The sequence below is a fragment of the Ascaphus truei genome, chromosome 1 (genome assembly GCF_040206685.1).
Source record: "Ascaphus truei isolate aAscTru1 chromosome 1, aAscTru1.hap1, whole genome shotgun sequence".
In the NCBI taxonomy this organism is placed as follows: domain Eukaryota; kingdom Metazoa; phylum Chordata; class Amphibia; order Anura; family Ascaphidae; genus Ascaphus; species Ascaphus truei.
In genome coordinates this window covers 478,742,777-478,764,984 of record NC_134483.1, presented here as the reverse complement: position 1 = coordinate 478,764,984, position 22,208 = coordinate 478,742,777, and the positions used below count along the sequence as shown (strand labels likewise).

Sequence of the window (22,208 nt, the reverse complement as noted above, 5' to 3'; positions counted from 1 at the left end):
AGTATACAACACATCATGACAGAATTATACATTTCTCCCAATATATATATATATATATATATATATATATATATATATATATATATATATATATATATATATATATATATATATATATATATATATATATATATATATATACTGCATATGAACAAGAGAAAAAGAAGCGCCTGCTCCATAGCATAATACTGTATGTAAAAGACACAAATTTAATCAAATTCAAGAGAGGCTGCCAGGACATGCACTCACTTCAAATATATAAAAACATTCATGGGAGACAATCTGTAAGCTTCCTGGAACTGTGGAAGGGGGAAGGTGCAGCCAGGGTGTAGTTAGAGCAGTAATGCTGATGATGTGGGTGTACAAGGCAGATACTTATCAGTATAAGTAGATGTCATCAGGTCAGAAAAAAGGTACATCTCCAGATCAGTGTATTAGCTACGTAATTAACTAAGTTTTTCTTACATTTCAGACATTTATCTAAGATTTTCAGACCTCAATTTAAGTAGTATTTTCCGGCATCATATGCTTATATGTTAATGTACAGGCAGTCCTCGGTTATCCAACGGAATCCGTTCTGGAAGTAGCGTTGGATAGTGAAACCATTGTAAAGTGAGTCCCATGTTAATCAGTGGCGGTGAGCGTTGAATAACACATTCAGGCATCGGATAACGCATTCAGGCGTCGATAAACGTCCCATAGGGTTGCATTGTAAAGCGTTGGATATGCCATTCGTTGTAAACTGAAACGTTGGATAGCGAGGACTACCTGTACAATTTATCGGCTGAAACAGAGTAGCCTTCTCATCCTAGAAAACTACAGATACAACCTGGATATAAGGTTTCGCACTCAGAAAGGATTAGGCTTATATTTACTGTACTGTTTCTATACTCTTTAAGGGGGGCGGGTGGACAAACCTGTTGCAAATTGTCTCTTGTTTAATGTCTGCATGGAAAACAGAACCTTAGAACCCACAACAGTGGCAAGAGGATGAAACAAAGAAACATGCTAAAAGAACAAACTATTTTAAGAAGTGGGATTACTACAGTCCACATGTAGTACATATGAAATATTAGCCTGGAGACCGGGTTATTATCCCCACAGTAGAGAAGAAACATCTAGCAAGATCGCATGATGCTCTGAGGTAACTGCAGCCATTTGTGGTATTACCTTTAGGATACCATAACCTGATTGTTGAAAGAAGTAACAAGTTTACCATGTCAATTGAAAGTTTGGTTTGATAGGGAGGAACAATACATTCTGGCAGCAATCTATTACTTTAAACACAGGAGTGTCATGGAGAACACTAGGAAGAACCTTACTCATGTCACATGAGATTGTTACAGAACCTACAGTTAAAGTACCAAGTTCAACCTGACCACATATGAGACGAAAAAGAACGGAAGTACATAAAGCAGTAAATAAGATTAGAGCAAGGGGTGCTAGAGTCTGAAAATAACTGGACAAGTCCCATTGGTTTAATACCAAACTCGACACAGTTTTTGTAATGACTGTTGATAGGTCAATGAAGTTCCACAGTTAGCATACCCTATTCTAAGGTTGTACAAACTCATAGACAAATTAAGAAAAGCTAAGTAACTCTCGACGTCGGGTCTCACCAAAGTCTATTGGTTTGTCACTCTGGTTTGTTCCAGTACACCATGTTATTTCTAGGTCTACAATTACATTACATCTAATGGACAAGATCCTGAATCCCCATGTGGAATACAAGGCAGCTAACATGGAAGACATTCATAGCAATGATTGGGCACCACATCGATAGAGGGTAAAAAAAGTTTAAAGTAGCTTAAGCAGACTTAACTACTCAGAAGAGGCAGAAGAAGCATTTAAAGACCTGCATTCAGCCTTATGTGGTGACTCAGTATGAGTGTCACCCAACTTCACAAAACCCTTTATTGTTCAGATAGACACTTTTGAAGTAGGTCTAGGTGCAATTCTCTGGTAGAATGGGGATGCAACCTGGATCCGGCTTTTATTTAATGTACAGTATTGCTTTGTAAACTGTACATTTGTTAAAGTATATAATACAAAGGTACACAGAATGCAAGATGCGGGCGTAAACTGAACTCAAAGTGCTAAATGGCACCTAAGGGAAAAGGGTATATAATGGAGGATGTAAATGGGGAAGGGAGAGGTAATGGAGGGGGGGTGAAAGGGGGGAAGGGTGGAGGGGGGTAAAACAAGCATAGGAGAATAAAACAAAAGGTACAAAGAGGGGGGCAACGTTTCGGGCTTGCCCGTTCCCTATATTCTAAAAGACCATAGGTACTTCCCTCTCCCTAAATCCTAGCTTCCGAGCAAATTACCTCAAAAAAGCTTAATGTCTTTGTCGAAGACATCCCGAAATTTCTTATAGGTTTCTGGGAGTTGTACTTTACCCTGTTCGGGTACCGACAACCCTGCTAAGCCCTGCGGGTGGCAGTGGAGGTTGAGAGGAGCCTAACCCTGTCAGACAGGTAGTCTAGGTCATGCTTAAACTGGCTCATTTGCTGATCTTTTTGCCTAAGAGATCCCTCCACTTGCTTGAACATACCCTCATAGTCATATAGTCGTCGACCCACCCCAGTGGGGTCCATGTTTGTTTGGCTGAGCATATTGTCACGTGTGCTCACCACAAACTGGACTAGACCACGGGGCTGAGGTGGGGATGTATATAACTGCCGCCCTACAACCACGGGACCAGGTCATGAGTGCAGAGTCAGAGTTGTGTAGCCGGGTCAGGGTAGGAGAGTTCGGGTATGTTGTGGTACTTGCCGTGGTCCGGGTTTGGAGAGAGAAGATTAGTTGATATCTGTAAGCCATGGTCGAGGAGAGGAGAGAGCGGGGGTCCAATAACAAGCCAAAGTCCAGGGGTACAGAAGAGACAGGTCCAAGTACGAGCAGGGGTCACAACACAGGTCAGGCAAGGTACAAGAACAGGCAAAACACAGGAAGCAGTGAGCACCGCACATAAACATCGGTTTATGTTCAGCAACTTGCACAGGGACAGACAGGGTAAATGAAGGAGGTGGGAACCATCAGGAGCCAGCAGTGGAGTGATATCAGACATAGGCTATGAGCCGATAGGAGGAAGAGAGATTGGCTGCAGGTGAGAGACAGCTGATACCTTTCTTGGGATCAGCTGCTGCGCTGCGTGCACACATAGGAGGAGCGCGGCGTCGGACGAGAGAGTCTCCAGCGGGAGCAGGCGCTGTGGCGAAGTGCCGGAGATGTGCCTCTGCAGGAGTATTATTAGGTTGGTGCGCATGCGCAGACAGGGGTCTGCGTGTGCCGCAGGTACTGTTCCATAACGTGTCAGAGGGATGGAGTCTAGCAGCGATCCTGAAAGGAAATCAGACATGTCAATGTGCTCAGAATTGATATTTTTATTTGCAGTACATAAAACCAAATGACACAAGGAAGTCAGATGTATAGGATTCAGAGTAACTACCTAAGAAATACTTGGAAGCCAGATACAGTACACTGGCGACACACTTTATTCGAGCTCGGCTAGTCCCACGAATTCGGGTATACCCGGGTGTATTGAGGTTTGTGACTGTTTTCTGCCCGAGTGCATTGAGGTATTTTCCAAGCAGGGATTGAAGCATTTTATTCCCGCTGGCTGCAATACTGCACAGTACATATATATATACTGCATTACAATTCATGAATTTATGCCATCTGGTAGACACGCGAAGCATTGCAGCCTATTAAATCCTAATCATTATCATTTAACAGATCAGCCGCCCGTCAGCCAGGCATGAACCCAGGCTGGGAAGGCAAACGCAACGGGGCTTGTCAGAGGTGAGGAGCGGCGCATTCCAGGTATCTGCCAGGTACATACTGGGTATTTGCTCGAATAAAGTGTGTCGGTGCAGTATAAGCTTTTCTTCTAAAATATTTTAAATAATATCATGCTAGATTGTTTAACAATGCTTCAAATCAGCTGCCACTGACCCACACATCTTTATGGCAAAAAGCAATAGGGCTCTAGACAGCAGGATGCAAGTTGGATAGTCACTGAGTTGGGACAACTGACAAAATAAAAAAGACTGTCAACAGACCTACTGTACTCAGAAGGTTAATTTAATCAAAGGAATACATGCTGTTGAACGGATATAAATGAAAAGCTATGACATGAGCTAGAAACTAATGGGAAAGCAAAAGCACCGCACACAACCTGTCAGACAAAATGGTGGGCAGAGTGTTTGTTACTCTCTGTCCTTCCTTCTAGGCACATTTTTCAGTTGAGAAGAGAGGAGAGGCAGCTAATGAATCCCAGAGGCAAAAAATAATAATAAAAAAAAGAAATGCTGCACGGTCAGTTAAACCTCATGCCAAATGATTTGGCTGTCACTCTTTTTCTCCCCCGAGCTTTCTTTACCTAGCAGCAATCCCCATCTCGCTTCAGAAGTGTCCTTGTTTCTCTTTATGCATTGTCATTACCCTGTCCCTATGTCATTCTCAAATTCCATTCTTTTCTTCCTCATTGACCTTTGTTGCTCTCCTTGTTTATACATTTACATGTATCTCCATAAACTGCGTAATAATGACATGAGGAACAGAAGTACAGGTTTGTTTGTTTGTTTTTTCACTTAATATTTTATTAAAGTTTTCATACATTTTGTTGGTAGTACAGAAACCAAAAAATGAAAATGGGATACAATTATAAAACAAAAAGGTGAAAATAACATTAAATATAAAATACATATTAAGTGCATAATAATTAAATACATGATATAAAAGGAATGGGGAAGGGGGGGTGATTTTGGGATAGGCTTTTGAGAAATGTGCTTAGGTGATAACACTTATTTTCTCTTTATTATTCATAGTAATAAGTATTGGTGTTCAATTTCCTCTAGACCAAATACAGTAGGTATTGATAACACTTGACTCATTCCTAAATTATAGACTCATTAGAAAATTGTTCTATCCAAAGAATTTGTATCCCTAGATACTTTTCATAAGTACAGTATAGTTGGTCATACTGGTTAATGTTTCTAAGTATGTATGTATGTTTTTATTTATATAGCAATGGTAAAAAAACAACAGGACTGGCGCTCTTAAACAGTGAAATAAGTCTATAAACACAAATGTGCATCTAAACCAATGGATTGTGGACTAACACTGAGGACTGGCTGCCTCCTGTTGCGGCCGCCTGGAAACAGCAACCGCTCTCCTTGGAGTTCCTTCTCGCTCTGACCCGGTGTGTCTCCTTCACATTTCCTCCTGGATTCAACGCGTTTCGCTCATGACAACAAGCTTCGTCACGAATCCTCTCGAAGCTTGTTGTCAGGAGCGAAACGCGTTGAATCCAGGAGAGCGATTGCTATTTCACGGCGGCCGCAACAGGAGGCATCTCCAGCAAAGGACCGGCGAGTTCTTCTGATCCACGCGGGACGGGAGGTGAGATCACCTTCACCCCACATCTGTTATTATACTTTTATGTGCCCTTTGATCTGCAATCATTGTAAGTGCGCATCCTGGAGGGATTATTTTAAACTTTAAAAATGAAATCAGTACAGATATTCTGCGCTGTGGTGTCTCCCTCTCTTTTCCATTTCAGCATTTGACCACTGATGTCACCTTGATCCAAATTCATCTACTTACCAGTATTTAGAGTGTGATATGCTCTTTGCACTCGCATTTATGTGAGTATAATGTTTGAAGATTAGAGGTACAGATATTGCATCCTGCTATCAACATTGCTACTCCATGTATTTTCTATTCTGTTTTTTCATATTACGCATCCCGCTCCCTCATCCTGCTCTATTTATAGAGCGCCATTAATGTACATAGCGCTTCACAGCAGTAATATACGTGACAATCATATAAATAACAAATAATATAAATAACACATAAAGGGGAGAAGTGCTTCAGACATAAATGTAACATTTAGCAAATGAGTCCCTGCTCAGGAGAGCTTACAATCTAATTGGTTGGTAGGAAGAATGTACAGAGACAGTAGGAGGGCGTTCTGGTAAGTGCGTCTGCAGGGGGCCAAGATTTATGTATGAGGTGTTAATTAGCAGCTATGGAGCTACTTGTATGCTTCCTTAAGCAGGTGTGTTTTTGAGGTGGGTCTTAAATGTGGTTAGAGAGGGTGTTAGTCAGATATTGAGGGGAAGGGAATTCTAGAGGTGTGGGGCAGTCAGTGAGAAGGGTTTAAGGGTATCAGTAATACATCCCAAACTCTACTAATAACTTTTGTCCAGGAAAAATCAGCGCACCTCAAAGAATTGAAAAAAAGAGAAAGAAATAAACACAATAGTGAAGCAAGTTTTTTCCTGGACAATTGTTTTCTCTCTCTCTCTTTTTTTTCCTTTCTCTTTTTTCAATTCGTTGAGTTGCGCTGATTTTTCCTGTACAATACTTCACTGGAACTGGGAATAGTTCTTTTTCATGCAGCACTCACTTTTTTAGTTTAGATCACCACATCTTGATATCGCTTCCTTGTTTATGTAAATTCTACTAATAATTTGTTTATGGTTGGAAGGTTCAGGCTGTTTCCAAATTGCTGCTATAGAGCATCTAGCTGCTGTAAGAATGTGATGCACCAACGTCTTTTTACTGTGGAGATATTGAAGTACTATACTCGGTTTTCATTGGGGAAAAGTATTTCTAGCATATCTTTTTTATTATTTGTGCTGGTAAATGTGGTATACGGTACATTTGGGATAAAGTGGAATGCAGTTTGCATAGCCTCAGCAGTCTTGGGAAAATATGTGCTACTTACAGACCAACACAAGAGTTCTTAATAAATGTAATTGCACACGTTTTTGACAGCTCACAAAGCTCCCTTTCAAGTGTATTGTACATGAATCTAGAAGACCTGAACATTGTCAGTGTTATAGGGATCGGTCAAATGTTTGGTCCATTGCAAAAGCGCAATTTATGAGTGCAATATTGTTAAGATAATCGTTTTTGTTATATACACATACTACACAATATGTGGCCACTGTTACTCCTCATCTTGTCTATTTATGTCCACGGAAAAGAAAAATGTGTAGAAGAGCCTTAATTCTGTCTCTTCAATGTGAGTAGACAGACAGTCCCCCAACATAAAAAAAATTCTGATTCCCCCCCTTTTTTTTAACAAAGATAGGAGGTAGGTGTTCTCAGGAGCCAAATTGTGTTATTTTCAGCTCCGGGGACCCCCTGCTTCCCAGCATATTTACCATGGAAGGTGCCGCAGGGTTCTCACCTCCAGGGGAAACAAAATGGAGGATTAAATGTACTGTGTCACATGGGCAAATAGGAAGCTTCAACATCAGTCCTGGTAAGTCTCTTAGGTACCAGGGGGTCCCCAGAGCTGAAAGTAACAAAGTTCAGCTTCAGACACCCCCTGCTTTCCCCCCATGCTGGATACATTTTACATAGTGTAACGGGTTTCCCCCCCCCAATCGCAGATTATACTGTGGGTGCGGAGAAACATACAGTGTTACCATAGGTGTGTTGGCTCACAGGAGGGCTGAGCTTCCGCCACGGGGAACCTGGGGCAATATATACTAGGGGTAACCACTTACTCGGTGCAGCGCCTCCACCTGCGATGGCTCCCACCAGCGGGGGAGTGGTTCCTCGCAGGACAATCACAATAACCACATACACGGTGAGGTATAATAACTAATACCATTTACTAACATGCCATACAACATCTCACGTCAATACCATAACAACAGGTGTCCCTCTTTGAAGGAGACACTAATCACGGCGTCTCTCAAGACGCTACCGCTATCTTGCGCCACGGCGGACGCCAACACTTTATGCGCCACGGCGGACGGCAACACTTTATGCCGCCCTTCCCATGGAAGGATCCCACCCCGTGTCCAGTAATCCCACTGTCTCACACTAAAAAGTCATATACATGTACGTGTGTGACTGCGCAGTCACTATGTCTGATGATAGGCCTTGTCGGTGCACTTTATAATGGTACCTGCCCTGGCTCCAGCCACGGGTGCTGCTATACCACGGGGGTTGGGTCGCCGGGATATCCTCCTACGCGTAGGGTGAATTCCGGCGTGGATAATATCACCGCAGCTCCACGCCGTCTGTACCTTGGCGAGGATCTGTCTGCTGCCCGCAGGCCGCAGTCACTGCTTGCTTGGCCTCCGTGAAGATAGTCCAGCTCCCTTTAATGCGTGGCTTGAGCCCAAGCATCGTGGCGGGAAACGCAGCGTCCGCTGTGTCCCTAACTAGCAAACAGCTAATGGGGCAGGGTCCCTAACCTAGAGCCTGTCCCTATAGCACCACAAGCTAACAGAGGGACTCAGGACCTATCTGGGGCCTAGGGGGGGTTGCTGGCCTAGTGCAGGGAGTCACTGACTACCTCCTTCCCCTAGCTGCTCCGGTCACCAACTGCCAGTCTCTCAAAACCCTGCAAATTGTATCTCTTTTCTCCTGCAGGGAGCCACTGTGCCCTATTGGCTCCCTGGCATCACGTGGGCGTGCAAAGGCTCCTGGGATCTGTAGTCCCTGCCTATAGCCTTCCCTAACAGGCTAGGCTTCGCGGGTTTCTCCCTGCGCATGCGCGAGCTATCTTTCAATGGCGGCGCCCTGCTCCGCTAGCCGCCGGGACCCTAACGACGTGACCGCGGCCCTAGCAACAGCCCGATCGCGTCCCCGGCAACCGGCCGCCCCTACCTGAGCCGCGCTATGCTCGCACACGCCCCAGCACCTCCCCACGAGCGGCTCTAACCTCCCTACCGCCCCGGTGAGTGTCCCGAGGAGGGGGCCAGCAACGGGATCGGGGGACCTGGCTACATCAGCATTGAAGCAGGGGGTTCCAGAGCTGAACCCTGTTAATTTCAGCTCAGAGGACCCCCTGCCTCCTGAGACCACATAGGGGTGCAAGTAGCCGCTCTGGCTGAGTTAGCTGGGGTTCTCGAGGTGGTGGCGTTTAAAGTTCCCGCATCACTCGAGCCAATAGGAAGCCGTGACATTATCCTGTGGGGCTTCCTATTGGCTCGCCTCCAGAACTGAAATAATGGGGTTCAGCTCGGGAGACCCCTGCTACAATGCTATGTAAAAAAAAAACGGTCCACTTAGATTTCTGCTTTAAAGTAGCACTTGGACATGTATGTATTTACATAACAAATGCTGCATGTTTCCCAGCCCCCTCGTGCGTAATACAGGCACAAACAATTCAAACCAGTACTGGAACAGGTCCTGCAGCCGGCAATGTCATCATGTGCAATGTGTGCAAGTTGTGTCAATGGATCTATATGTAAAAATGCAAGGTAAGAAACGTAACAACAAAGTAAGGGCATTAGGCTATTTACAATAATTAGCTTTTGTGACTTTCACCTGTTATGTGTAACCATGAAAAGAGCTATTGTTACACTACACCTTGCGGAAATTACTTTTAAAATAGGACCTGCACTCATCATGACAAATAGCCTCTCTGCAGCTAAACCACCATGTACATGTAAATGAACTGAGTAATTTTCTTAAGCCATATCCATGCCAAACCAGTTTCTGATTTAATCTATCCCTGACATGAACCTGCAAGGAGTTACAGGTTCTAGGAAGCATGCAATGCAAACTTAGAAAGACTTTATTTCCATGTTCAGTCACGTGATCACTTAATACCCAATGACACCACCTACAGTTCTCATTAAGAGGTCATGCAAACTCCCAGCTGCACAGGCGAGTCTTACTTATTTCACATTCAAATACAGATGACAGGTTCAATCATGGGAGATTCTCACAAAAGGTCTTCACTGTCTGAAGAGCATGAAAAGAGCAAGTAAGAAATCTTTACACTGTCTACGTGAAAATGTACTCTGTGCCCTTCTCTGCTTGTTAAGCAGGTGTGAATAGGCGAGTGTTTCCTTTAGCACTGTTTAATGTTTTATTTGCTGCAGACTTTCCTGGCACACCTGTTGCAGGAGGAACGCACAGTGATCAAAATACAACTTTGCTACTTGTTAAGAATGTATTTAGCTTGTTGAATTCAAATGTAACACGTTAAACATTTGTTTTGCACTTAGTAGTGCTGCCCCTGACACCCCATTTACTATAGATTGCTATGTAGCCATGACAAATGTTTTCTGCATTATAAATGCAGAGTGTCCTTTATTTGGTATGTGGTGGCACTCTGGCGATGTCAGATTGTAGTACTTATATATGGGGGGCGTTTAATAATGGCTTCGGTGTTCTCTTATAGGCGTCATTGATTTTCTGTGTGTTGACCCAATGCAAATTTGATAAGGGTGTATTTTTCGGAAATTAAAGGGGAAACCGCTTTAATAAAAGATGGCTATAAATCATGTTGACATTTCTAGCTTGCATTTCACCTTTAGAGATAGCTGTTGCATTGCTATGAATGGTGATTCACACTCCTTAAAGCCCAGTTGGGTCCCCTATTCATCACCAGTATTTTTGTTAAAAACAACACTGTTCTGTATGGGAAAAAAATAACATTACATTAACACAGACTATGAAAGTGATTCGAAATGCAATTGTAAATGCAACATGTTGTAGAAGCAAATGACTGTAATTCCGTTTCCAGCCGGTGTTGTTCCCTGAGGTGTTAAAGGGATTAATGGTTTTAACCCCTTCTGCTGCATGCTACAGAGCAATATAACCATAACATGCAGGGCAATGCTTCCTGGTACAATGGGTTAACTATTGCTATTTGGTGCCTAAACCCTCAGCAGTCAGACCAGGGGAAGGCAACTCTATTATTTGACTGAGCCACTGATTGAGCCACCTGTGCTAAAGCAGGATTAGCTTGAAAACCTGCCCTGTTGGGTTCCCTTTAGGACTGGAGTTGCCCACCTTTCAGAGAAATAGGTGGTACTATTGACAAAAAGGTTACAATTGTTGGATGGAAAGCGCTGCAAATATTTCCCAGCAAACTCTTGCAGTCCCTTCCTTCACTCAAGTGTGTCATGACTTCCTCAGATCTCCTAATCACATTGCATTCTATGGGCCGCCAGAGCTAGGATACTGCGGTGGCCATATTGTGTCCCCCAGGCAAGTATGTTTGTCTGATGGAGAAACAATTTCTATTTTAAGAACTGGGGAATCCCTGGAAGTCTTGGGGATCCGTGGATAGTCCCAGAACCCCCTCCCCCCCCCCCCCCCCACACACACACACACATTTCGGGTAATATAAAAAAAAGACATTCTTCCCCTCCGCCCCCCAAAAAAGCAACACAAACTTACAGTAAGGGAGAAATGTATTAACCCTTTTGGTTCCCTTATGATGTACCCAGTACACCATGAGAACCAGCACGCCAGGGGACCTAATGACGTACCTGGTATGTAATAAAAACTAGCTTTAATACTATCGGGTTAATTGGAGGATTTTGGGCACGGCTGTAGACCCCCTCCACTTCCGTTTACATCACTGGGGAAGAACGGTTGCAAACGTGATGGGTGCTGCCGGATTTTTAGCAATGTAAAGGTGCATGACACAACCAGACTGAATCTCCCATTCAAGTCAATGGGAGTTTTCATACGGCGGTGCCAAATTGGCACTATTGCACATTCATGAATAACCTGCATAAGGGCCTTTTGTACAGATGCCGAAGCGTTTCCACATGAAAAATCCCCATTCAACTCCATGTGAATTTGTGGTCGAAAATGGACCATTGAAAAAATTTAGCTGCGATGAGAGTTTCAAAGTCAATATATATGTATATGTGCCTGGTTCACATTTGGAATGTGTGTGTGTGTGTGTGTGTGTCTATATCTATCTCCCAAAATCTTTATTTGATTCTATTGGGATAACTACACTATATTCGTCTTTTGTTTTTCATTTGTGTTCTTGTGTGTGGTTTCTCTCCTTCTTTTTTTTTTTTTTTTAATTTAATGCTGCACCCCTCTTGGTGGAAGGGCCCACTATGAATAACTAATTGGGCAGTTCAACTTTGGGTTTTTGAGGGGCAACATTTCATAGCAAAACGTAACAAGAATTGTTTATTATTAATAATAATAATAATAATAATAATAATAATAATAATATTACCTTACATTTCCTTGTTTGTCCTTGCATTGTTTCACATATATTCACTTACATTTAATTTGCGTATATTGTATTTATTTTTTTACACGTCTTGGAGCACCTCTGTTGTTTCTTATAGTATTACCGTACATGTTATAGTATGGAAATAATCTCAGATTTCCATTGATTTTAATTATTTTTTAAAACAAAACCGTTAAAATAAGAGTTTTGTGTTCATCTAAAAACTGATACTTTGCTGCAAATTACTGAATTTGTTCTATTCGATTTTTTACTTGTTCAATAAAGTCTGTTTGGATTATCTATTGGGTCCAAAACAAAAAGAAAATCTACCGCTAAAGGTTTACTACTACATTATAAGCTATTTATTAGCAATAACTCGTTTTTCCTGATGCAGTAAGGACTGCATGTTGCATACTGAATTGAACGGCATTATTATGCCTTTGCCCGTAAGAAGGTTGGGAAGCTTGCTGCAATAGTAATGTCAATATCCAACTGATAGAGAAATGTAACACCTGTGGGAGCTGCTCCACCATTATGGCATATTATTTGTGTGGCCTGTATGGCCTTGCCACTGTATGGCCTTGCCTACAGTTTATCCTTTAGACTTTAGTGAGCGGCGAGAGCTCTTAAGAATGTGGTTGGACCTGGTTGCAGTTACTGTACATGACTGCATTCTGTAAGAATCTTAGCATCTGTAACAAATGTGTGTTCAATGATTACAGTAAATTGTGAATCAAACTACATAATTGCTTTGCACACATTTTTCTCCCCTCCGGGGGTTTCTGATGGCTCGCCTGCTGCTACCATAATACTGTAGGTTATTCCCATGTTTCAGAGAAACGCTCAGGCCAAAATTCTACAGTACTGTAGTGCCGACGAGTATTCTAAAACATATCTGGGGCAATCACCAACAAGACCCAGGTACATGCTGCAACATTTCTTCAGAGACTAATGGCCCATCGGATTAACAGCGGGGGTCCCTGGCAGTCCCATTCAAACTGAATGGGACTACCAGGGACCCCTGCTGTGTTAATCCGATGGGCCATTAGTCTCTGCAGGAATGTTGCAACATGTACCGGAATCTTGTTGGTGATTGCCCCAGATTTTCTAAGGCAAATTTTAGAATACTCGTCGGCGCCCCAGTATGTATTTACCCTTCTAAGTGGTCAACTAGTAATAGCATTGTCTTTTGAAGTAGGTGAAGCCAGCGCAAGCCACAGAACTAACTACTTTTGGCCTTGGGCAAGCAACTATATATGTTATCATAGGAGAGTGTAAGTTTTTGGGGGCAGAGATTCACTCTGCCTATAAATCATATATTACATTGTCAACTTGGTTTCTCTGATTTTGACATTACAGGACCGACGCGCTGCTACAAATTCTATAAATATAACAAAAATGTATGTATGCTGTATTTTTAGAGTAAAATTTACGGGAAACCTAGACTTTGTGACCATTGTGTTGGGGTTAGAATATGTGTTTTGTTTATAGGACAATACTGTATGTACCTTGCACCTGAGATATATAGGGTCAAGAATAACAGGTTGAAATATTGGGCTCACTTTCTTATCCGGTAACCTGCATATTAAATGATATGAAGACTATATACATTTACTGTATGTAGCCCCAGTCTATTTTCCTCCTCCGAGACCCCCTTGCAGTCTCCCCGAGCGGTCGCGGGTGCCACCGGAGGCAGCAATGGACTCGGCGAGAAGGTGGGGCCGGAGCAGGGAGCGCTCCGAGGCTCGGCGGCACACCCGGCTAGCGTGGGCCGCCATTACAGATGCTCGCGCATGCGCAGTTGTTGCGCATGCGCAGAAGGTACACAGGAGTTGCGGCGGCCATTAGGGAGTCGCGCATGCGCAGGACAAGCGCGCACGCGGCCCCAATGCTACAGCAGCCTCCACGGAACTACAGTTCCCATGAGGCTTAGGGCCAAGCACCCCAGGTGTCCCCGAGTGGCCAATGAGGGCCAAGGATTCCCTAGAGCAGGGAAAGGGATACTTTTCGCGGGCTTAGGAACAGCAGTTGGAGCTGGGAGCAGGAAGGGGGAGGAAGGGTGTAGGGAGCAAGTGGCTCCTACACCAGGTCAGGTAATCCCCAGGTCCCAGGCAGGCCCCAATCCCCAATAGGGTAGTGGATAGGTTCTGAGGGAAGGCCCCTAAGGTAGGGACCCTACCCTTAGGTGTGTGTGTGTAGTCAGTGTCACAGCTGTCAGTGCTGTGTGCGCTGACAAGAAGGCACAGTGTGTGTGCAGTGCGGTTGCTGCAGGTATTGGGAGAAGCTAGCGAGAGGGGATCCAGGAGGTGAAGGAAGAGGTAGTGTGGGTGCAGGGGGTCAGTGACCTGCCTGCATAGGACAGTTCTTCCCCGCAGGCCCCTAGGAGAATCCCTGAAGTCACCGTAGGTTGCAGTGCTGCAGGGAAGCCCTATAGTGGTAGCGAACATCACCCCTTGCTGAGTACCAGTTAGGGACAAAGTACAGAGTTGCGGCGGTTGCAGTCATCTGGGACCAGATGGCTGGACACCGTGATATCTGGAGGCCACGTGTCGGATCGACGGATCCTTTTTGAAGCTGTTGCCGGTCACTGCCGTGACCGGAAGGTATTATTTACATCAAGTGCACCAACACCGGTCAACAGGCGCTGATCCCGCCTTAGGCGTAACTCTTTGGGGACACTAGTGAAGTGGCCAAAGGACTGAGCCTATACAAATATAGTACCATACATGGACACGGTGTGTGGGACACGCGGTGAGGGGACGGAGACGTTACTCCTGATGAGAGTGGCCGAGCCACTAAGGTTATATTGCGTTATAGTATAAGGTTATGTGATATGTGTTATTGCCACGGTTCATTATAAAGAGGTTATTATTGCATTATAGTAAAACTGGTTGCATTCATATGTGTGTTGTTGTATTTCTTGCCCAGGGGAATCTCACATCACGGGGATCCTGGGTAAGTGGAGGCGCTGCGCTATAAGTGTTACCCCAGGCTCCCAGCTAGCGGAGGCTCAGATCTCCTGGAGCCACAGGTGCGTGCAGTTACCCGTAGTCTCTTTGGGAGCGTCAGAAAAAGGGCTACATGTATATTAAACACAACTAGTAAAATAGGATTTCAAAAGTATGAGAGATTCCCTATGAACCATGACATGATGATAACATCTTAGGTGGAGCTTAAAACATGTCAAATATTTGGAAATTCGTGCGTGTGTAAAAATGCAAATCTCTAAAAGAAAAAAGAGCCTAAAACTTCAAAGCTGTAGAATGTCAACGTCACTTTTGTTTTCAGAGGTTTCAGCAGAAACGGCTACTCTGCCCTTACAGTAACTCTCGGTGCTACTACACGGAGAACTTTTCTCCTACTTACATTGTTCTAAAACGGAAGTGTCCTAGCAAATGTCTGTGGTCATCTGAAAAAGCAGAAGGAAAATTGAATTAAGCGTTATATTGATGCAAATGTGCCACAAGGTGCGTAAGTTGACTTATCGTATAGCACTGTATAGTGTATCTGGGCATAAATATTTACATTGATTTGGTCCAGGCTAAACCAGGTCTGATTTATAAAGAATATCGATTTTTTTATTTTTATGTATGCCAATCCCTACATACATTTGTAAGCATAAAATACTGTGATTTGAAGGTGTAATCAAAGCACTACTGTAGAAACAGAAATAGCACTGCAATAAGAAATATTATTATGCTTCTGCATCTGTTACTTTTTCGCAGCCACACGAAAGAAAAACACAGCAGGTATTATTGACATATGTATAGGAATGCACCAAATCTGAATGTAAAATTATATCCCAAAGACTTGTAAACATACTGTCCAACTCATCTTGATTTTTAAGCTGAAAGTATTTTTCTTAATTTGAAAAAAATCTTGTGTGGGCCAGAATGCGTGTAACCGATAACCCATAGCAGATCTTGTCCAATACACTGAAGCTGTGTTCCCTTTGCTTGTGGAGATTTCATCTCCATTCCACTTATTAAGCCATCTTTCCCTTGCTCGGGGAGATTTAAGTTCCATTTTCCTCCAGAATAGTGTAAATCTCATAGAGCTGGGTGCAGATGGCTATAAAACATATTTATGCATGGCACAGCACTGTTGCTAGACACCGTGACAGACATTGTTTTGGGTATATCATTTAAAATCTCTGCCAGAGGGGTCTGCTACAGTATGCATTGCTGACCCATCTGGCAGCAAAATGGTTAAGCTTTTAGAGACACACATACTTGAGTCTCTTTCACGACTGCCTATTTTTAATTTCGTATTCAGCTGCAGAGTTTATTGCGCTTTTGTACCAAATGCAGGAGAGTGTTCATTTGGGGACTGTACTGTATCTTATTTTTTTGGTTAAGTGAAAAGGCATGTGCAAAAATTAACTAGAAATTCAACTAAGACATAATTAGTTACAGTTTATTGTACGGAAATTAATTAGTAAATATGACTTGTGACGCTGAAATTCTGTGTTAAAGAACAAAACCTGTCATCATCCTTCATATAGAGGCAGAAGTGAGCACACACATACTGAAGTGACTAACATTTGGCTTCACTTCTACTGTATACAGTATATTATTTTTACACTTTTTGATCAATAAACATCATTGTGTTGCACATGTCTTGTTTCCTTTTAAATCCATATACACATAAGCACCCACCCCATCACATCCATATTTTGCCACAGCCAACTTGCATCTGCAATGATCTGAGCACACGGTTCTTTTCTGCGTATAAATGAAGGAATACATGGCCTGCTCGTTGTAAAATGTTTTTATGGTTTCTGCACAACATGAAACGAGATGCACGACCAATTCAGTTTTTATAGTTTTACCAATACCACAAAATGAAACTGTTGTTAAAGTGCATGTAGTGCTATGTACTTCACTTGTAAAACTTACTCCTTTTTAGATTGTATCCTGGGTCTCCTTTCACTTCATGGTCTGATCTGCTTACTTTTCCATTTAATTCAAGTATATAAAGGGACAGATACAGTGTCAGATGTCCCGTTAGGCCCAGGGTGGCAACATATGCTTTTGCCGCACTCTCTTGCCTATCGGACCTAATGGGAAGGTACTTGCCTGTGTCGGCCGCCTCCTTTCTGCCGCCCTCCCGCTCCTTCAGAATCCCAGCGTCAAATGACACTGCGGACATCACGAACGTGGTGTCTCCTTGCCATGGCAACGATGCCGTGTTTCCATGGCAATGCGCCACCGAGCGACATCACCTTCATGACGCCGGTGTCATTTGACGCTGGAATGCCAGGAGAAGGGCGGTAGAAAGGAGGCGGCCACAAAAGCAAGTGCCTATGGACGGCGGATTTTGAAATCCGCCGCTGGGCAGATCCTCCTAGGATGCACATGAACGAAGTAAAGAGTAATGTCTAATTGGCTAAATGTAGCGGATTGACATATTTTCTTCAAAAAAATTCAGACTCGTGGACATTAATGAATTCAGTAGTAATAGGCAGAACTAAAGTAACGTTTCGGGGACACAGCACCTTCCCCAGACAAAAGCCACCCAGGCTTTTATCTGAGGAAGGGGTTATGTACCCGAAACATTACGCAGCAAATCACAGTCATTTTGCATCATTACTTGTGTGCCTCCATCTTTTTCCATATTATAACACTATAGGCCCCTATTAGGAACACGGGGGGCGCAGTGATGGGTTAGCCTGCACCAAGGTTTATTCTTCTTGGTTTTTGTACAAATGTTTGCCATTTTTATTTTTAAATTGTAATATTTACTAGGCGACCAGATCACGCGTGTGCACAGATCAGTGCCGACTGCACATGAATGGCATTTGTCCCGGTTTTTGCCGGGACAAATATGGTCACCCTAAACATTACAATAAACCTGTTTTGTAGTCCTCACCACCACATGTAAATTGTTATTGCAGCTTTGTTTGCAAAGTAAATATGATGCCATCAATGGTCAAACAGATAAACATATAGCCTCGATGGTGGTAGTTAAGAGTGTATGGTGGTGGTCACTAGCTACTGGGAAATTGCAACAACCCAGGTGAAGCACAGGTCACTAAAATACTGAAGGATGTGGGCAGAAAAGGAAGGAGTGAGCCAGGACACCAAGGACCCCTTTTTTTTATTTTTTATAAATGACTTTTATTTCAACACCATCAACAGAACTTCTCCTGATAATTGGACTTCTGGTTTCTCATCTGATAGGGACACTAACATGAAGGCTGACATCTTTGTGAAAACTAAACTACACCCAGGATTCCTTTGGGCACATTGCTGCATTCGCCTATCATTTTAGGATTCTCTTTCCTCTGATTCCAGTGATACTCTGGCATTAAACTGGCCCCAAAACATTCTTTTGATAACGTACTAACTGCAAGTTCCCACAGGGCTTTATTCAATTCTAAGAAAATCAATTTCCCCTGTAAATGTAATCTAAACTACCTTTGTTATTTTGAATCTGAAGAAATAGGTTGCAATATAAAAGCTCCAGCAATAAAGGGAAAGCCACAAAACACACATACTGTAAATATAACTTCAGACATTAGGAGATATTAATTAAGCAGTGCTATTCTAGAAGACGCCTTCTAATATTATGTAGCCCCCTTTCCCTATGACTAAGGGAGCTATGCATGCTGATATACATGTTGGTCTGCCTGTGTGTCTCTGTCTGTCTCATATCCCAGCAGCACGTGATGATTCCACACAGGACTTAATAAATCCTATACCCTGGGTATAATATAACTTCTTTACTAACACTATTATAATCAGCACACCCACAATTCGATATCCTAGCACACAATGCCCAATACCTGTGTGTGATTACCCCAAAGTACTGAGGGTGCCCTGGGCACCTAAACACCCAGAGTCCGCAGAACAATCCCACCCAAAGTTTAAGGTAGCGCTACCACAAAGTGTTATGAGCCATTGGTGCACTTGGGTACAGGAGTGCCCAGGCAGGTATCCTAAGTGTCGCCGTCGGATCCGCCTTGTGAAGTGTGATCTCCAGCTGGAGAGGCTCACACAATGTCTATAGGGCCCTGCCCTGGTCCCAGGCCGCAGGGCACCGGTACAACAACACTACTATATTGTAATGGGGAAGAGTCCCTATCTGGGGCCTACGGGGCAAATCTAGGCCTAGTCCAGGGAAGCACTGCTCCCTGGACACTCCCTTCCCTGTTGCCCTCCTCCACCCGACTGGCGCGCGTGGGGTTTGCATGCCAAACTATCTCCTACCTCCTCGAGCCCTATTGGCTCATACACCCCATGTGGTGCCTACCTCCCTAAGCACTATGGAACATGTAGTCCCGTGTAGCTCTGGTGGAGCTACCTAAGATGGCCGCCACAACTCTGCACACACTGCGCATGTGCGACGCCTGTACTGCGCATGCACAACATCTCAAGATTGCCGCCACCTGCACCGGGGCACCAGAGTGCTCCCCGATGGCGTGGGACTCCGGCACCTAGCCACCAGCTCCCCCGCACCTATGATAGTGGAGAAGGGGGGCTCGGCTACAGTTAGAAGACAACTAAGCACCATTCATTTAAATTGGAGAGAAGGTGTTTTCCAGCTCAGGAAGGTATCTTACGGCATAAAACCAATTTTAGTACTTGTAGACCAGAATGGCAATTGGATGCTAGCTGCGTAGACATTAATGAATTTGATCATGACGTGAAAAATGTTGCGATGAACCGCAATAGCTCATACTGCTGAAAGTGTTCTGTTATTGACTAGATACAATTATTATTCGCAACCGGTCACAACAGATGCCCAACAATGTTTAACCCAAAAATAACAGGTAGTTAAAATGCTGCCTATTGGAGCGTTTAATCGGGTTTCAGTCTGAATAAAATTCAGAAGTTCATTACCGTGCTGCCCTTTCCTTCAGTAAAAAATAATCTATCACCTAGTTTTTTTTAACAAGATAAGAATACTTTCACATTTTATCCATGCAAATCTGTCAATTTTGGTTTGAAATGTAAGGGTGTGAACTGAAAATCATGCATGGTTGTATGTTAAAGATAAAAGAACATTAATATTAACACGATAAGTACAAGTTTCATACTTCCCCAATCGTGACTCTCTGGCCTTTTTAGGGGGGGTGAAATTTAGAAGGGGAAAAAGGAAGAAAAAAAAATATATGCCTAAAAATATGTTGTTACAGTATGACTCTGCCCTGCCCCCACAAATTGCAATTCTGAGCTTCTAATCAAATTCGGAAACCTTATTCACTGGTCCTTCTATAAAGAATTGTAAATCAGATCTTCTGGCCTTAAATTAGATATTTTAGGTCCCTATTCAGGTTACTATATATAGGTTTGAACCTGTACTGTACATTGTCTTTTTCTCATTTTCTATCTTGGTTTCACTGTTCAGGTGACTATATAGGTATCACTATTCAGTGTTACCTCTTCCTAGATAATTTTATATAACAATAATTGGGATATTTTAGATAAGCACAAATAGGGAGTGTTTATCAATCTTATCTCTCAATGGTAATCAAGTAGAGATGAAAAAGGAAGGGCTGTAGGCAGCGGATAAGTATAATTTTATTTAATGGGCATAATGCAAAACAAAAGATAAAAGGTCCTCTGATGCGTTTCCCGCCAAGTGGCGCTTTATCAAAGTTTGACCTTTGCACCCGTTTAGCGTCCTTAAATACAGATCTTGCGACCGGAGGGGGGCAATGGTAATAGTTATAAAGTTGTTATTTGTCTGAGAGAAATATTGAGTAACAGTAAAATAGACACAGCAGAGAAAACAAAAAATGAATGTTGCAGAGTTAAATGTTGTCATTATTATGTTTATGTAGCCATGCCACCTATGGCTACTAATTTGTCCTACTCCTGGCAGTAAGCCCTGGTAAAATCAGGCTGCCAGTAGTCAATAGGGGTTTTCCCCACTCACTGGTGCTGTACTTGAGTAACAGTGGGAAGCGGTGACATCAGGTCTGAGCATGTCCAATCATGGGACAGACCTGATTCCCTCTTTCTGGCTGTACTTAAGGGAGGGCCGCTCCAAATTTAGCAGTGCCTCTACCCCCTTGAGAGAGGCAGGTCACACAGCCAAGAGCCTGACTATTGGGCCTTCTCTGGTCCTCTTCCCTTCGGGGAGAGTGAGCGTGGACCATACCTCTGCCTCTGCTAGAGAGGCACGGAAGAGCTGGGATTGCTGCAGGTGCCCTTGGCCTGTAGTGAAGGTCCAGGGACCATCCTTCAGTGGGTAGCTGAGAGTGGGACTGCATTGGGCAGAAGATTGCCGTGTACAGACCATAAACCGTTCCTGTTATTATACCTCCGGCCCGGTGTGTGATCTTATTGGGGTTATCGGTTCTACTGTGGGAGATCATCTTCAGTTCCCTGGAGCCTACGGCAGATGTAGGCACTACACTGCTAGAGAGATATGTAGGGTATTAACCTCATAAGCCTAGTCCTGTGTCCCAACAACCATCGGCGTACAACTCAGCCCTCCTGTTACCAGCAGGTATCATGCACCACACATCCAGTAATGGCAGAATCTCCATGGGCAAAAAGGACAAAGTAATATGCTGGTGCAGAATGAGGCTTAAACCATTTCTTTGTCCTAGTGGTATTTTTGGACTGGAGATTGACCTTAGAGCGCCCTAATCACATACCTGGCACGTTAGAGGCCCGTGTACCGCACCATGTACGTCGGCTTTAAAAATGCAAATTGTCTGGGGGTTGATTGGGCTGATGGAGCAGTCAGTACAATTAAAACGAAGGCAGAGTCCCATATACAACGCCCAGGGAGGGTCGCAACCATGTGATCACTACCCAGGCAAACACGTGGTCGCGATCGCAGTAGCTAGTGGCAATAGATGAGAACCGAAGCCAAACTCGCTTTGTCCATTTACTCGTCCAGCTTTTTTTGGGGGGGGGGGGGGGGGTGGGTTTAAATTAAAAAAATAAAATAAATCTACTTGTGTGGACGTGTCTGTTGAGGAAGATACTTCAGTGAGTGTGGGAATTATATCAGCTCTTTCACCTGAACAAAATGAGACAAGAAAACAAAATAATTTATTGAGCTTTTATTACAACGTAAACATTTTATGTACTGTATGACTCAATAAAATCACTTATTTATATTTTGACTGCGCGTGTGCCCTCCTCTTTCCTTCTTTTTATAGAGCGTTTCATTAAACTGCACATGGAGACTGCAGGCCTGCTCTTGGCAACCCTGATAGAGGAACACACCCAACATAATATGTAACTGTAAAGAAAAGCGAGTTCCATGTACTCTA

At 43.4% G+C, this 22,208-nt stretch overlaps 1 protein-coding gene across 3 annotated transcripts in view; it reads left to right on the top strand.

Annotated features, from left to right (window-relative positions):
* Positions 1-9,214: 9,214 nt before the first annotated feature.
* Positions 9,215-22,208, top strand: part of PGCKA1 (PDCD10 and GCKIII kinases associated 1) — a 90,027-nt gene continuing 77,033 nt past the window's right edge. For 2 of the 3 annotated variants that reach the window (XM_075568012.1, XM_075568004.1), the window contains exon 1: positions 9,597-9,745. The gene's annotated coding sequence lies outside the window, so the exon portion shown is untranslated. Of the gene's footprint in view, positions 9,237-9,596; positions 9,746-22,208 lie in introns of those variants that run through there. The other variant, XM_075568008.1, reaches the window with a different exon arrangement.